Genomic DNA, 16528 nt, shown 5'->3' with positions numbered 1-16528 from the left:
CGGGGGAACAATGCCGGAGCGGCGATTTCCGCTTCCCATCCCATCGCGGGGCCGGCGGCTGCGGGCGGTCCCGTCCGTCCCCTCCGTCGGCGCAGCGCTGCGCGGGGCCTTTGTGCGCCCGTGCCCCGGAGCGAAGGACGGGGAGAAAGAGGGGAAAACAAACCGAAAAAATAAGGAAAAAAAAAAAATCCCCCCAAGCAGCTGCGCCCCGCAGCCCGTCCTTAACCCCCCTCCCCCCAGCGCCGGGGGTGGGTGGCGCGGCCGGGGGCTGCGGGGTGAGGCGGCCCCCCGCCCTCTGCCCTTTCCCAGCGCCGCAGCTGTCCGGGGGGACGGGGCGGCCCATGGAGCGGCGCGGGGCCGTGGTGGGATCCGATTGCAGCCCCTCCGCCCCCCACGGGTCTGTCCGCAGAGCGCTGCGGGGCCGCGTTCCGGGCACGGCGGTGCGCTCCGTGCGGGCGGAGCTCGGGCTGCCGGGCACAGAGCTGGGCGTGCGGGCACCGAGCGCGGCGCGTTGCCCTGCCTCTGCTTCCTTCAGCACCCGGTACATCTTTATGTCGTCTCCCCGTCTTTTTTTTTCTTTTCCGGGGGCTGAAAACGCTCCGTGCAGAGGGGAAAGGAGATGATCCCCAGCGTGTTTTCTCACGGCGCTGCTACGTGCTTTTGTGCGTGCTCTGCCATGAGCTAAACATCTGATTCGATTAACTTAAAGGAACTCGGCGCTTTTACGAGACGGGTTGAGCGGGCTGAGGGCACCGGAGCACGTCTGCCCGACGGCACCGCGCAGGGCTCCAGCTGCTGCATGGGACGTGCAGCCTCACCCGTGCCGACTTCCCGTCTCGGTGGGGAAGTTCTCTGCTGTGCGCTGCCGAGCCCTGCGAGCGGTTTTCCTGCGGCGGAAGCTCGCAGGCAGCAGCCCTGCATCGTGCCCCATCCCCAGCGCGGAGCTGCGCCCGTCGGCTCCCGCCCGGGTGTGCTGGGTGCTGCGGAGCCGAGCTCTCCCATGCAGGGATGCTCCGGGTTTTTCCTCTCTGGCTGCAGGAGAGCCCTCCGGCCCCCGGGAGCTGTGCAGGGCTTGCCGGGACACATCCCGCCCGCGTCCTGCTGCAGGGGGCCGTGAGCCTGCAGTGCTGGGCTGGCTGGGGCTTGCATCAGCTCCGTGGCGGCTGAGCGAGCGCCGAGGCTCTGCTCTGAGAAACGCACGGCAGCTCGGAGCGGGGTGAGCAGCAGCCCTGTGGGTTCTGCCCCGCGCTCACCCTGTTCCCAGCTCCTTCTGGCTGTGTGAGCCCTGCCTGCTGGGAGCCGGGGAGGTGGAGCGCAGCGCTTCTCTGCCGGTTCTGCTTTCAGAAATGAACTCTTGGATCTCTATTTCATAACAATGTGGTATCGGGTGAATTGATTTTTTTTTAATGTGCTGCGTTTTGTTTTTTTGTCATTGTAATGGCATTTTCTCAGACTTCATTGTGTGGATTGTCCAGTGTGTAAGTTGGTTGTTGAGTGGGGGCAAGAAAACTCAAAAACCCCGATCAACAACAACAACAAGAAGCCCCCCACAAACCCAACCAAACAAAAGAAGCCGAACCCTTCAGCAAAGTGCTGGGCTTCCCCTGTGTACAGCGGGCAACCTGTTAGGGTGACTTTATTCCCCGCTTCTCTATTTTAGTTGACCGGACCCCCCTGGGTCGCAGCCCCCCCGGTGCCACACGGGGCCGTGCTCAGCAGAGCACACAAATGCATTTCTCCGGGGTCACTGGAGCCCGGTGGTGTTAATCAATGCTGCACCAGCAGCGCTCCCCCAGCGAAGCAGATGGGCTGCCTACAACTGCTGGTGATTATTCCAACTGTGTAATTGTAACGTGGCTGCGCCATGACAGTGTTTCCTGCAGATACTTCAAAGGGAGGCTCCTGACGCGTCTATCTCTGCAGCATTTAATCTGTACGCTTTGTCTTTATGTTGTGGCTTTTGGACATGTGTTGGAAACATTGCCATTGTTTTTACCCCCCCTTTTTTTTTTTTCTTACATTAAAAGAGGGCAATGTTCTGTAACAAAGTTCTCCAGCAGGACGGTGCTGCCTGGGGACCCCTTGGTGTTGTGCTGGGCTCGGCTGGGTTTGGGCCTGCATGGTCACTGTGCTGGCAGCGAGGAAGGGCTTTCAGCTGCAGTGTTGGGAAATAGTGCCTGGGTGTCCTGTGAGCGTGCACATGGCTTTGTTTGGGGGGAATCTGCCTGCAGTTGTAGCTGGGGAGTTCTTGTTACGTGGAGGAGAACTCCTGCTGCACGAGAAGGAGATTCATGCGGCCAGAGCTGCTTAATTGCATTTCACAGAGTGAACGAGCAGCAGATTTCTGCTCCCCTCGCCTGGTAGCAGTACCTGAATTTCAGGCTCAGCCGTCTGCGTACCGGGTGGAAATTCCTCCTTGGCATTAAGATTTAATGGCGGTAGTCACGTAGCAAGTAGCGACAGGCGCTTGTGCTTCTTGCCCAGCAGAGCCGGTGATACCGGGCGTATCTTCCCTGGCTGCTCTCCTCGTGGTTCCTTGGGTGCCTCCGTTGTCACCGAGCGCCGGCGGCGAAGGCTGCGTGGGGAAAGCGGTCGGGGTCTCCGTGGCAGAGGTGGTGGTGTTTCGTGATGAGCCCGCCTGTATTTTTACCCCCATCTAATTTAAACCGTCGGCGTGACACCGAGCAGGAATGATTTGTATGCAGCTCTTAAATATTTTTCTCTCCCCTGCGAGAGGGGAGGCGAGGAGCCGAGGGCACGGAGCGCTTCGCAGCCAACTCTTATGTAATTTGTATGCCACTGAGCACAGCCATAAAAAATAGTGAAGGAGAGCCTGTGCAGCCGGCTGTGGGAAATGGCAGCACCCTGTGCCGTGTGTGCCGTGCCGCCGTGGGGCTTTGGGCTGGGTGGCCGTGCTCGCTCTGTGCCTCCTCACCGGTAATGCCGCTCTGCCCTCTCCTTTACAAATGCGTAAGAGAATAAAGGCGAGGAGCTGAAGCGCTGACGGCAGCGAGGAGCCTGCCTGTGTGGCACGGCGCGGGCTGTGGCAGCCGAGCTGGGGGCTCCTGCAGATCTGTTCTCGTTTCCCTGCTGCATGTGCTGTGGTAATCCCATGAAAGCCTCGCACCTTCTGACAGATGAAACGCTGCCGTTTCTTAACGTATTGGAGCAAAATATTTTTATAGATGGTATTAGCTCCGTGGCTCCGAGGGTAATGCAGTCGTTGCGTGGCAGAGATCTTGCTTTGATCTGACAGCTTTCAAGATCCATTTCCAATCGCCGAGTTCCATTAGCTCTGTTTATAGCAGCGCCCTCAGACTTTGTGCTGTTTACACGACTCTCCGGGGTGTGAACGTTTCTGCGTGTACACGCTCCCTTTAATAAACCCAAGGCGTAATTGGGGTCAGAACAGGGAGTAGTGCCGCAGGAAGGCCCGGTTGCTGGTAGCAGGCGGTGGGCAGCTCGGCGGTGCTGGGGTAGCGGTGCCGGGGCGGCCCGGTGCGGGCTGTGACCCGCAGGGCAGTGCCGGGGCTTTCCCGGCTCCGGCAGCGCGCAGGCGCGGGCCCTCACCCCCGTCCCTCCGAGATGATTTTCATTTTCCTCAGCCCGTCACGTGGGCGGCTTGTTCTGCTCGTTGCAGTGCAGCTGCTGCCAACGGAGGCCAAAAATGCAGCGTGCGGATGTTGGGAAGGGGGGGGGGGGGGGGGCCGCGCTGCAGCCTGGGGAGCGCTGCGTTTTCTAGGTCAGGGTTGAAGGCACTGTCAGCGTGCTGATGTGCGGCATACATTACTGTCTGCCTCGTCCCCGCCATATGGGTGCGTGCGGCGCTGCCCTTGGCATTCATGCGTTGAATTATTTATCCTCTTAAAAAAAAAAATCTTTCGGCAGCCTGCTTTCCCACGTCTGAGAACCGAACGTAACCGGTTCGTATTTTTAGAATAAATCTTCCCCTGCCGTTGATGGCGGCCGCGAGCTCCCGATGGCGTGCTGGCTTTGTGCGGGCAGAGCGGCGGCTGCAAGGCCGGAGCCTCAATGGAAACACTGAAACGTTGCTGCTGGGGGCTGCAGGGCCTTCGGAATGGAAGGGGAGGAAACATCTGTGTGTGCAAGAGCAGCTTTGTCTCCGCAAAGCTGGCCTCCTTCCTACGCGTGAGCGGCGTGGAAGTGTGTGTCCTTCCCTCCCACATTGTGATCTGCTTGGGGAGCTGTTACCGCAGCCCTGGTGTGGGGGGTGCGGGTTCTTAGGTGTGGTGCTTGGGGACGTGGGTAGTGGGCACGGCAGGGATGGGTTGGCGGTTGGACTTAATGGTCTTAGAGATCTGCTTCAGCCTTAATGGGTCTGTGATTCTTGGCGTGTGACATGGGAGGCTGCAGGTCAGAGGGGGAGCTGGCTCTGTGCTGCTCTGCGCCGTGTGCAGAATGGAAGGGGGCTGAGGGCCTCTGTTAGAGCTGTGGCACCAACACAGCATGGAGACGTTGCCCTGGGGAGGGTGAGCCCCGCTGGCAGGAGCAGGCTGCCCTGCAGGGCACCAATGGCTTTCTGAGAATCCTGTGCTGCTCTGTGCATCTTCCTGTGAAAGTGTAATTAGTAACAATAATTAAAATATATATATATATCCTGAATGGCTCTAAAGGGAAATAAGGTTCGTGAAAACTTTGTTATTAAGTATAAAATTCTTAACTGCAGTTCGTGGTCCGTCTCGGTTTCCCATAAAGCAGACATGAAGGTGCCCCCTGCCCCGGGTGAGCTGGTGCACGCGGCGTTATCAGCTCATCTGGGCAGGAGTTCAGAGCCGTAAAGCTGGATCCTGCTTCCAGCCTCTCCCGTGACCGCTCCGTGTAAACAAGCGGTGCCAGGAGCCCTGAGCTGCTCCTGAGCCGTGGGTTGGGCCGGGGGCAGGCGGCCAGGGGGGTTCCAGGTGTTTGCTGGGAGCGCTGCGCCCGGGGCAGTTGCTCCACGCTGAGCGCGGCCGTGCTGGGGCCGTAGCAGAGCAGCGGGCTGCTGGTAGACTTTACTCCCTGGGTCTGTTTCCCACTCTGTGCACGCTGGTGGCTGTTGCGGGTTATGCAATGCCTGTTATCACACCGGCGTACGCTGCCGGCCGCACGGAGCCACGCCGCTCCGGCTGTGGGCTGAGCCTGGTCCTGCTGCCAATGGGCACCTGGTGGTGTTGGCCATGCTGGTGTTGAGGTGTCTGCTGGGGGAATGCCCTGCTCGGTGTGCCCTGCTTGTGGTGCTGGGCTGCTGCTCGCTGCCTACTTGCTTTCATCTCGCAGCCAGGCACCCCTGGTGCCTTGAGCCAGGCTTGGTGCTGGGTGCTGGCTGTAAAGCTTCTCCTTCCTGAGCAGGAACAGAGTTGCCTGCACTAGCCAGGTGTGGAAGGAAAACCTGTGCTCCTGGAGGCTCACCTTCAGTAACGATCTCTTGTCCCCTCAGCTCGGCAGGACACCTGAGATGTGTTGGTTTGGAGGACAGGGACAGCCAATAGGTCTTGTCCTTGCTGCATCCTGCCCCTACCATGTGTTGGGTGCTGCTGTTCCGTGCTCTGTGTCCTTCCCGCAGCCCAGAAGGTTCTGAAGGAGTCGTAGGTGCCCCTGGGGCGATGGTGGTGAATCAAGCTGTCTTCAGCAATGCTTAGCACTGACGTTGGGGTGTTCAGTGTGCTCTGTGGGAGCCGAGTTGCCTTCCAGTCAGCCCTCGTGCAAGGCAGGGGAGATGGAATGAGAAGTCAGCTTTGTGGCTTTTTCCAGGCTTGCTGAGTAGTGCTCTTTAGTTAGAAAGCTGGGGGTTATAGCCTTAAAATGCTGAATGCACTGCTGCAGCCTGTTCTGCCTGCTAGCTTCTGCTTCACGTGCCAGATTTCTTCTCCCTTCTGCCTCCCCTCCACTCCTGGGAACTGATCTCAGAGGTTCTGCTCTCGCCTCGGTCCTCCTCCTCTGGTCCTCCTTATCCAGGCTTCTTGCTTCTAATTTTAGCCCATCTGCCTTCGGATGCTTCCTCGCTTCTCTTCCTGCCTTTCTGAGATCATCCTGCATCTTCATCTCCCTCGAGGTCTGGGCCTTGCTCCCGTGTGGTGAGAGGAAGCTGCTTGGCAGTGGGAGGTGAAGGATCTGAGGATGTGGAGATGGCGGTGGGGAGCAAGGCTTGGGGCGCCTGCCGCGTTGGCTGGCTGTTGCACGGCTGTTGTGCTTGCCACGAGAGGCCTGTTGCCTCCTGCATCGCTGCCTGGGCAGGCCAGCTCTGAGACATAGAATCATTTGTGTTGGAAAAGACCTCTAAGATCACCAAGCCACCCCGCCATGCCCGCTGTCTGTGTCCCTCAGTGCCACATCTGGAACACCCCCAGGGACGGTGACCCACCCCACCACTCCCCGGGCAGCCTGTGCCTGAGCCTGACTGCTCTGGGAGAGGAGACTTTTCCTAATGTGCGACCTGAAGGTCCTTGTCCTATGGCTTCATCCTGCATTTGAACCGTGCGGTTCTTTTCCATGACTCTACCAGTAGCGGTTGTGGTCATGACTTATTCCTATAGAGCAGTGCAGCTAACTGGGATTGGGAATGGTCATCCTGACAGTCAGGGCGGTTACCTCGTCCGTCTGGTGCTAATTCTCTTACTGTGCAGGCTGCACAGGAGGTCTGCTGGCTGCATGCATGCTCAGCTTGCTGGGAGCCGGCTTTGCGGGGCTCACCCCCAGTGTGCTGGGCTGCATCTGCGAGGTTCCACTTCTTGTTAGCACGCGTTTGCCTGCTCTTACAGAGAAGATGACTTCTCAACGTGGATGTGTTTTGGCCCAGTAAGGGGGAAGCCAGCTGTGTGCAGCGGGACCTGGCCCTGGCAGGCGCATGGGGCTGGGGCACGATGTGCTCCATCAGCTCTGCGTGGAGCACAGATACCTGCAGCAGAGCTGCAGCTGGGTTGAGGGGTTCTTCTGTGGAAATGGCATTCTGCCCCTCTGCTGCAGCGGCAAGGAACTGTGGTAGGAATCCAATCATAGCAATTACTGGAGGTTTTAAAAGAAACCTAGCAACTGCTGCTGTGCTTCGCTTTGCAGATTTTTCTCGCCTAAGATCTGTAGCTCTTCTCTTTTCATTGTATGGAGAGAGAGAGAGAGAGATCTGTGTATTGTTGTGGAGAGAAATGTGGCTGGAAGCGCGTCTGTGCTGAGCTGGGTGGCTGGATGGGCTGCAGTGATAACGGTGGTGCTGCTGTGGGCTCTGCAGCAAATGGTCCACGGGGAAAGCAGAGCCCGCACGTGGTGTGCGGGCAGCCCCGCTCCCTGCTCGGGTCCTGCCGCTGTCCAGAGCCACGATGAGCAAACGATGCTCCCAGCGTGGTTATGTAAAATGCGAGCGTGCTGCGTTTCTTACATCAGCGTTGGAGCACAAAGGGCTTTAAGGTGCACTTCAAAGGGAGCAGTTTGCTTTATGGTCGGACCTCTGAGCGGTTTTATGTACAGGGTGGAGCGAACTCGCGCAGAATATTGCAGTTTTCCCACTGTCATAAAAAGTTACGATTGTGGTGATTCAGGCACTGTTCTGCAGGCGGGGGGAGGCGGAGCGAGGCTGGTGGGGCCTGGTCCTGCTGCCGTCCTGCCCGCAGCTCCGGATCGCCCCGTGCCCGTGCCCGGCCGTGCGCTGCGGCGCAGGGGAGGGCTGCAGGCAGTTTGTAACCTACTTTCTTCCTTCCTGCTCCTCCTTGGGGCGCAAGCCAAGTGAACGGAGAAGCCAACAAATGGCTGCCTCTGGGGCCGGCCCCGCTGCCGCGCTTCTGAAGAGGGGTGAAGCCAGGGGTGCGTTCCCTGAGAAGAGGAGCGGTTAGGCCCAGAAGCGTGGTGGGGCGGTGGGTAACCTTGGTTGGTCCCTGCTGCTGCCTGGGCTGCTCTCAGCTCCCTGGGTGTCTCAGCCTCTCCCTTAGCACGTTTTGCCCTGCAGTGAGGTATAAAGGTGCTCTGTGTTTGCAGCCAGGAAAGCTAAGGGATCGCAGCGTTACAAGCATGCTTATGTCTTCTGAAAGGCTGTTTCTTAAAGAATGTGCACCGTATCTAAGCATGCAGACACCTTGATGAAGGTGGCTCGCTTTTCCTTCTGTGAGCTTAAAGAATTTTGTTCTGCATACATTAAAACTTGAAGGAATAAAAGCCCGCGATCATTATCTCGGGATGATCCATTAGCTGTTATACCTTCTCTTTATTTATTTTTGTAAACACACATCTGAGTGTAAACATTTGCCGGGCCATTCTGGATAAAACGCTCCAGCATTAACATATATTGTCATGGAGAATAATTTTCATGTAACTGTAACTTGCTTTATATTTTCCTCCCAGGTTGCTATAGAAACGCAGCCCGATGTGGCAGCGGGTGCTGGCGGAGCTGGGCTGTGCATCGCCCTTATAATGGACCTCTGTTAGCAGTGCTGCAGCAGGGCCGGGGCTGGGTAAGCTGCAAGGTGCTCAGAGTTAGGGGCTGCTTGTTCTGCAGGAGGCTTGCTGTCAGAGCTGTGTGTTATGATGCCTGGAGCTGGTGTATGTTTGCTGAAATGGACCGCTAGTTAGACTTACTTTTCAGTTTTCATTTCATTTGCTGCGATAGCCCAACTCTCAGCGTTCCTTCGTGTGGTGTCTGGTTCAGCTTAAGATCTTCTAACGTTCCAAACCGTGCAGTGCAACGTTTGTTCTCCCTATCTGTGCTTAGCAGACAGCTTTGGATAGCAGCGTGCGTTTCCCTGCGGCTGCTGAGCTGGGTGAGCACCTCCATCCCACGCCTCGCACAGAGCAGCAGCAGAGCGATGCCACAGCGCTGACCTGCACTCAGGAGAAGGTTTTGTTTTGGCTGGGAGCAGCTAGAGAGGTGATGGAGCTGGATTTGGGTTGCGTTCGGCTGGGCCGGGGCTCGGGGGTGACTGCACCTCCTGTTCAGCGTGCCCCCCAGGAGCTGTGCGCCCGGGGCAGTGGCACTGCTTCCTGCTGAACTCGGCCATTTAGCGAGTGATTCATTTCTGCTTAATGGCATGAGGTGAAGGAGAGAGGGGAGCCACGTGGGATTTCCTTCTGTCTGTGTGCTCTCATGGCCGAGGCCTTAAGCCGTGACCCAGCTGTGAGCATCGCTTGCCTCCATCACCAGGCCCGCAAAGCTGGCTCTGTCTGGGGCTGAGGGAAGGTCCCAGCGGCCCCATCCTTGCTGCTCTCCGTGGGCAGGCGCCCATCGTCCCTTACGTAACCGCAGCTTCTCCCAGCACGTGGATGCCTTCGGATGCATATGGTCTCGCAGCTCTTCCTCGGCACTTTACGGAAAGAATTGAGTAACATTTTGTTCTGTAACGCGGTATTAAGAAACCGAGCATTTTTCTGTTATGGCGTACAAACAAGTAGTGCTGACATCCTATTTAAAGCGCCTGGAGGAGGCAGGGCTGGGAGGGAGGCAGGGCTGAATCAGGCTCTGTTTTTCTCGTTCCTACACACGGTGGCTCGGAGCGGTCCCGCTCCCCCTAGGAGGGCTGCAGCCGCTGGCAGTGCAGCTGAGCAGCTGTACTTCTTCCCTCTCCCCCCACCCCACCTGTTGTGACTGAAGCATTGAGGAGTGACATTGATTTGTGCTCCTTTGTGGCCCATCTGGGGCGCTCATGGGGACAGGCAGCGCGTTCTGCCTGCTTGGGGCTGCTGGCCGTTCCAGCTGCCCGATGGTTCGGTCGCGCTTCCTGGCAGTTCATGAAATAACACTTGCTTTTTGGCAATTCATAGTTTTGATCGGAACTTTACTCTCCGTTTTAACTGCAGCTACTTAAAAAAAAAAAAACACCAAATGCTTTTTAACTTGCAGCTATTACCTAAGAGCGAAGTGTTACGATACGGAATAACAGAGGAGCGTGTAAGGGAGGGAACTGCTGAGCTGAACTGTGTGTCTGCTGCAGCAGAACCCCTCAGCCCGTGTGCGTGGTGCTGAGCTCGGGCCCTGCCCAGCTCCTGGCTGTTATCGTGGCCCAGCCCGGCCGTGTGCTCCTGGTGCAGGTGCAATGAATTGCAGTGGGAGCGCAGTTGTGTGCGGAAACTAATGCGTGTGGTGACCAAGTTACCTTGCGTGGATCCATTGAATAGACTCTCAGCTGATTATTCTGTTAAACATTCATTTGTTAATGGAAAGAGCAGAATGGCTTTGGTGGCAGAGGGAGTGTTTGACTTTCTGGCGCTTCACTTTGAAGTTGGGAGTGTTTTCGAGGTTCCCTTCTTGTGCTCAGTTTTGGTCTGACACGCCTTATGGGAAAGCATTACGGAATCCCAGAGCTGGAGGGGTTGGAAGGGGCCTCTGGATCTCCTCAGCGTTCCTCCCCAGGGGAGGTTCCCTACAGCAGGTTGCACAGGGAAATGCCCGGGTTGGGTTTGATGATCTCCAGAGAAGAGGACTCCTGGTGGCCACCAGGACCTGCAGGCCCCTCACTGCAGAGCCCCTTCCAGCTCAGCCCCACCTGTACTGATGGGTTCCTCCCCAGGTGTGGGACTTTGCCCTTGTGGAACCCCATCAGGTTCCTCCCTGCCCAACTCAGCCTGTCCCGGGAGCAGAGAATTGCCTTCCCCCTGTGAAGGGCCCCTCTGCTGCCCCTAACGAAGGGCTCAACGAGCCCCCCTCCCTCAGCCTCCGGTCACTGCTGCCTTCAGGTGTTTGCATCTAACAGCCCTGGTGTTGCCGTACACCGGGTGCTCCGAGAGGGTGCTCATCTCGGTAAGGAGAGATGTGTGACTGGGGGAAAGTACCTTTTAAATGATCTGTTTGCCGTGTAGGGTTACCGTTCTGCTTCCTCCAACAATAAGAATGGGGAAATAATTGCTCTGCCTGGAATTCCCTGTCTGACAACAATGGCAGGAGCGGGGTGGGGTTGTTGGAGACGCTTGGTGATGAAGTGCTGGAGCTGGAGCGGCGTTCTCGGGGGCTGCCCGGCCTCCCCACGTGGTGTGTTGCTGTTCAGCCTCCTGCACGAGCAGCTGCTGAAATAGTTCTGACCACTTCTGTCTCTTCGAAGCAAAGCTGATCAGGAATGTTTTGCCTGCGTCAGATCTCCTTTACTCTTCTGTATTCCCTCATTCGGCGTTGTTCATTTCGTTGTCATTTTGCCCCTTTTCTTTGGGTGAGGAAGAGGGGAAGCCTACCGGAGTGCACCAATAAACAGCAGTCAGTTATTGCCACCTCTGTGTGCCATGATTCATCCGCGAGGCGGCCAGCCTGCAGCGTCTCCTGCAGTCCCAGGTGGATCCAGGCGTTGTGCTCCAGTTGAGCACGGCCTGGGGCTGAGTTAGCCCTGTGCAGGGTGTTGGATCCCTCCTGTGCTGCTGGGGAGGCTGCCGGGGGTGCTGGAGTTCTGGGCTGTGCAGCTGGTAGTGGAACTGCTGGTGTGTGACCCCAGGTGTGGTGCCCGCTGCTCTGCCCTCCTCGGAGGGGAGATGCAACTTGTGCCCCGGGTTGGCTTAGGTTGGCTGGGACCTTACAGGTCACAGCAGAGAGCTGTCAGGAATGGGATGGAACCCACACCTACAGGGAAGGCTGTGGCCGGACAGGCTCTCTGAGATTCGTAGTCTGTTTTCTCTCCTTTTCTGTTTGGCTTCACCTCGATCCATTCCGGTTGGAAGCTCCCTGCTGCATTCAGCGTGGCTCCTGCTTCCCCCAGCCTGGTTGGTGCACGGGAGCAGCGGGGCTGGGGCATGAGCTGCTGGGGTGGTGGGAGCGAGGAGAGGAGGCTGCTGTGAGCTGTGGGCACGCCAGGGGACTCGGGCTTAAAATTAGAGCAGTGCACGATGCACGGTTGTAGTTGTTTACCTCGAGCTGCAATTATCTTACTTCCTGAACTGAAAACGTCACGTCAGCTTGCTGAAGCAAGATTTGATGACAAAGGCATTGTTTTTAGCCACCAGCCGGGCACAGAACATTGCAAGTCTACATCTAAATGTGACTTCACAAGCGGAGCGCAGCGCAGCCTGGGCTTCGACTCAGCTCTGGGCGCTGCGCGGGCTCATGGGTAACTGTTTGGCTGGGGATCAAGGCCCTGCTTTAATCCTACCTCTGTCCTTTTGTCCTCTGCGTGCTTTCCTCGCTGCTGCCCTCCATGCAGCTCGGTGCTGTGCTCCCACGGGGCGGGACGTGCCCTGCCCTCACGGGGTGTGCGTGCAGCCGGGGGGGTCTGAGCGTGCCTGGTGCCGAGCCCCAGCGCTGTGTTCTGGGCAGCAGGAGGAGCCTCCACTGCACACCAGGGCTGCCCGGACGCTTCTCACCGTGGGCTTCAAGGCAATGTCAGGAGCTTGGGAACGGCACTTTGCATGTTGCTTTATGGGTGCTGCAGCATCCCCGCAGCAGTGCTGTGTCACTGCCCGTGGATGTGGGTGCCCCGCTGCGAGCCTTCGAGGGAGCCCTGTGTGCTCCGAGGGCAGCGCCGTGCCCGCTCCGAGCGCGGCTGGGTGCTCTTGGGGAGCTCTGCCGTTCCTTCCCTTCGAGAGCGCCTGCGTGCACGCTTCTGAAAGCAGAAGAGTGACTTCCTTGGCCCCTCCTTGCCTCATCAGTGCTTTTTCAATAAATGGAATGCCTGCATCCTTCTCACAAATTGCTTTCAGAAAGGAAAGGAAATAGTTCGGTTATTAATAGTAACCCGCATCCAGCTTGCCACTGAGCTGCTCGGTTGCAAATGTGGGACTCGACAAGGTGACAGATATCTGTCTCTCTTTGCTGAGAATGTTCTGTATCTTCTCAATGTTTTAAAACTGAGCGTAGCGGGAGAGAAATGGCAAATCCCTGTTTCTCAAGAAGGCGCTGCTCTTCCTGCCCAAGTGCCTTCCTAACCATTGTGCCTTCACCTTGGGAGAGCTTTGGTGGGCTGGGCTGGTGGGGGCACTGTTCCTGGTGGTGTATGCCCCACACCAGCCTTGTTTAGGAGTGAGGAGCTCAGCACGCCTGACGTGTGGCAGCGGCTGTGATCTAACCTGCCACTACCGGTTTAATTCCACAGCACATACCTGTCCGTGTTGTGCCGCTGAAGGGCAGCGTCTTGCAGCGTAACTAGGACAAGTCCAAGCTCCCACGGCCTTTTGGCTCGGTTCCATTCCGGCCAGCGTGGTGTGGGGTTCCCCACGCACGGGCAGTGCTTCTCCATCCGCAGAGCTGCCCGTTGCGTGCCCTGTTTGGTTGGCTGCGGTGTTCTGCGGTGGGCACTCGCATCTCAGCTGGCTGAGATCCCCCTGGGCCGGGGGTTATTCCTGCTCTGGTGAGGCTCTGGGGGGGCCGTGACGAATGGAAGCTGGGAAGCTGGCGCTCGGACTTGTTTGCCAGCCAGGTGTTGCAATCCTGCTGCAGGTACCTGTGGGCAGGAGTTGGGCAATGCTCGGCTGTTCTTTGTCACGAGCCCGAATTCCTGTCGCTTTCTAATGTACGTTGTTTTTCAGTACTCGATTAATTTTTTTTTTTTTAATTTTCCCACAAGTGTTTCTGAGTTGTCAGCAGCTGGGAACACTGTTGCTCACGCTGTTGACTGCAGTAGTGCTGGCTTCCCCTTTTCCTTTGTTGGTGTGTCAGGAGCAGCCCTGGCTGCCTTTGCCTCCTGCCTGCTGCTTGAGCACAGCTTGTGCCGGTTTGTGCTGGCCTGGAGGTCTCTTCCTGGTGGTGGCTTTTATGGGGCTTGCATTTCAGCTCCATTATGCCCTTTGCTTTACCTGCCCGTATGGATATGGCTGTGCTTAACCTTTTTTTAAGTGCCATTTATGTACCACCTTTGCAATGATCTGACTATAGAATAATTGCTTCAGAAGCTCGGTACCTTTCAGGAGGGGCTCAGCAAGTGTTTAGGATACGGAGGTTACAATTTCTCCCCCTGTTCCTCCAGTGAATGAGAATACCAGTGGAGCAGTTGTGCTCTCAGGAGGCACACAGCCGTGCTTTCCTACTGGATGGGCTGGGGACAGCCAGCACTGCACGCGGTGCCAGCGGCCGGGCAGCTCTGTGGGTGCTGGTGCTGGGTTAGGGCTGGGTAACGAGGCGGTTTGGGTGATGTGGAGGTCAGTGGGATGCTATAGGTGTCTACTGGTTTCCTTTTTTCCTCCAGAAAGGCTTTCTGCCCCGTTTGAAACGAATACTCATTCTTATGTATGCAGTGGTAAGCGAGGGCTCCTTCCGAAGCAAGGCAGCTGCTCCCTGCGTACATACATGCCCTTACAGCACGTTCAGCTCACTTCACGGAGAAGCGCACTCGATGATGCATCTTTCTGGAAGGGAATCAACCCAACTGCAAAGACCGAGCAATCTGAGGTGATGATATTTCACGTTGGAGCTCTGAAAACGAAAACCTGCTGAGGTCGGGAGGGCGTATGGGGAAGCCCTGGGGGTGGCTGCAGCTCCCTGCGCTGCCACAGCACCCGTGGGGCCGCGCTCCCTGTGCCTGCCTGTCCCGCTGCCCTCGGTGCGTGGAGCAGCCCTTGGTGCGAGGTAACGCCGCTGCGGGGCGCGCCTGCCTGGCGTAGGCAGGGCTCGTTCCTGCCTTTGCTGATAGAAGTGGGGGATCTTTAAGTGCTCTAACGTCTTCTGGAGCGAGTGGAGTTTCTCTATGACTAAATCCCAGCTGGGGTAGCAGCGCGTCCTCGGCCCGGCGGGACGAGTCTTGTCTCTGCTTGCTGGTGCAGAAGGGCAAGCCGGAGCCTTGAGCTGCAGCCCAAGGTTGGCTCAGGAAATTGCAGAAACTGTTTGGAGTTAATACTTTCCACTCATCAGAGAAGCCACAGAAGGGCGGTGAGGGTGAAGGAGGAGAGATGAGAACATGCTTGTGTGTTTCCAGCGCTCTTAATTGTGTGCACGGAATAGAAAAGCCTGGTTCAGTGGAAACTGTTCAGGCTTGCATCGCTCTTCTGCCACATCACTCCACGAAAAAAAGGAGCTACTGAAATGACTTCAGCTTTCAGGTGGTGCTGAGGGCTGGGGCTCTCCTGACATCTCCGTTTTTGACCCTGCCAAGTGCCTTTCGGGCTGCTTGCACGGGTCTTTGCAGGAGGGAGCAGTGAGCAGTGGCTGTGCAGTTTGCAGTGTTGGGATGTTCGGGGCACGGGGAGCTGCAAACACCCGATCCCACTCAGCAGCATTCTCCTTCACGGAGCTGGAACGTGCTGTAGCTCCGTGGTTCTGCTCAGCTCCTGCTGTGTGCGCTGGGGTTACAAGCGGCGAGCGCTCGGGTACGTTTCTACTGGCGATTAGCTTTTTTTTTTTTTTTAGTTCAATGCAATTTAAATACAAAATGAAACACTTCTGTAGCGTGCTTTGACCTACTGAAATGAATTACAGAATTTGAACCTCCCAAGCCTTATTTCTATAAAAGGAAGCACAGAAATGTACCATACCCAGACGTCTTCTCACGTTCTCCTTATAAGCACGGAGCTGGCGGCGGTTGCTGCATGGCAGGCAGCAGCAGCAGAGCTCGGGGCAGTGGGGCTGCAAGTGGGGCTGGGGCAGTGTCCTTGAGTGTACCTCGAGGACAGCTTGGTTCCGCAGGCCGTCACTCTGGAGCTGCCTCTTTCCCTTCCGTGTGCTCCTTTGTGGATGGGATGGATTGAGCCTTAGGCCCTGCAGGCTGCGCGGGAGCATCGTGAGCTCTGTTTTTGAGGACAGGATCAAGTGCTCGTGTGTTCCTATCAAGTGGCAGAAATGATGGGAGCTTTGGCAAAATGTAGACGGAGCGCGTTTGTTGTCTGCAGGGCAGAGTGAAGGAACGTTGAGATGGAGAGAACGTGGTCTGCTTAATTTCTGAAAGCAATCCAATCACATCATTTAAGGAGGCAGAACTCGTACGTTCAGTACATCCCGACGTTTGTTTCTTTAAAAATGATAAAAAATACAGGTGCAATTCTTTGTGCTGCCATCTGCAGCACGTCGCTGCGCTCGGAGGTGACCCCGAATGCCCCAGGCGGATGCATGGGTACACGCAGTGGGTGCCCGTGGCTCAGCGCCTCGAGTAGGGAGCGCTGTGATTTCCGAGCAGCCCCTTGTCCCTCAGCAGCGGGGATGGCACAGGGCACCGCGAGGCATCATGGCTGAGCTGCTCTTTGCCCACCTATAGCACTCGTGGGGGGATATCTGGGGGCTTCTCCCTGGCCTCCCCCCTCGCTCATTCCGTGTGCCCCCCCTCGAGCTCCCTGGCTGCTGAGCTTATCTTGCCGCACCGCCGCCGTGTCTTGTGTATTCCCCAGCGGATCTTAGTGGAGCCCTCAGAGAGAACCCTCATTGAAATTCTGTCTTTTCCTTAAATTATGTCGAGGGAAGCAGATGAATGCTGGGGAAAAGGGCTGTCCTACTCTCCTGCTATCTCTTCATTCAGAAGTTGGCACAAGCCAGGATTTGAGCCTAATACTGACGCTGCGTGACACGTCTCAGCTCTGGGTCACTGTGGAATCTGAATTAACACGAGTCTGCTTTTAAATCAAAATCTGGCTCTTCTCGCTTTAAAGGTGCGCTCACAGGGAGGACGAACTCGCTTGCGGGGAGGCCGTGCCTCCTGGTTGCTGGGAGGGAGATGCA

The 16528-nt window shown here is 57.0% G+C and overlaps 1 protein-coding gene across 1 annotated transcript in view; it reads left to right on the top strand.

The window, feature by feature from the left end:
• ANKRD11 (ankyrin repeat domain 11) overlaps positions 1–16528 on the top strand; it is an 81738-nt gene that overhangs the window by 424 nt on the left and 64786 nt on the right. The window lies entirely within an intron of this gene.

Source organism: Numida meleagris, chromosome 10 (assembly GCF_002078875.1).
Source record: "Numida meleagris isolate 19003 breed g44 Domestic line chromosome 10, NumMel1.0, whole genome shotgun sequence".
NCBI classification, from domain to species: Eukaryota; Metazoa; Chordata; class Aves; order Galliformes; family Numididae; genus Numida; species Numida meleagris.
Note: the sequence above shows the minus strand (reverse complement) of the source record. Positions and strands in the feature narration are given on the sequence as shown.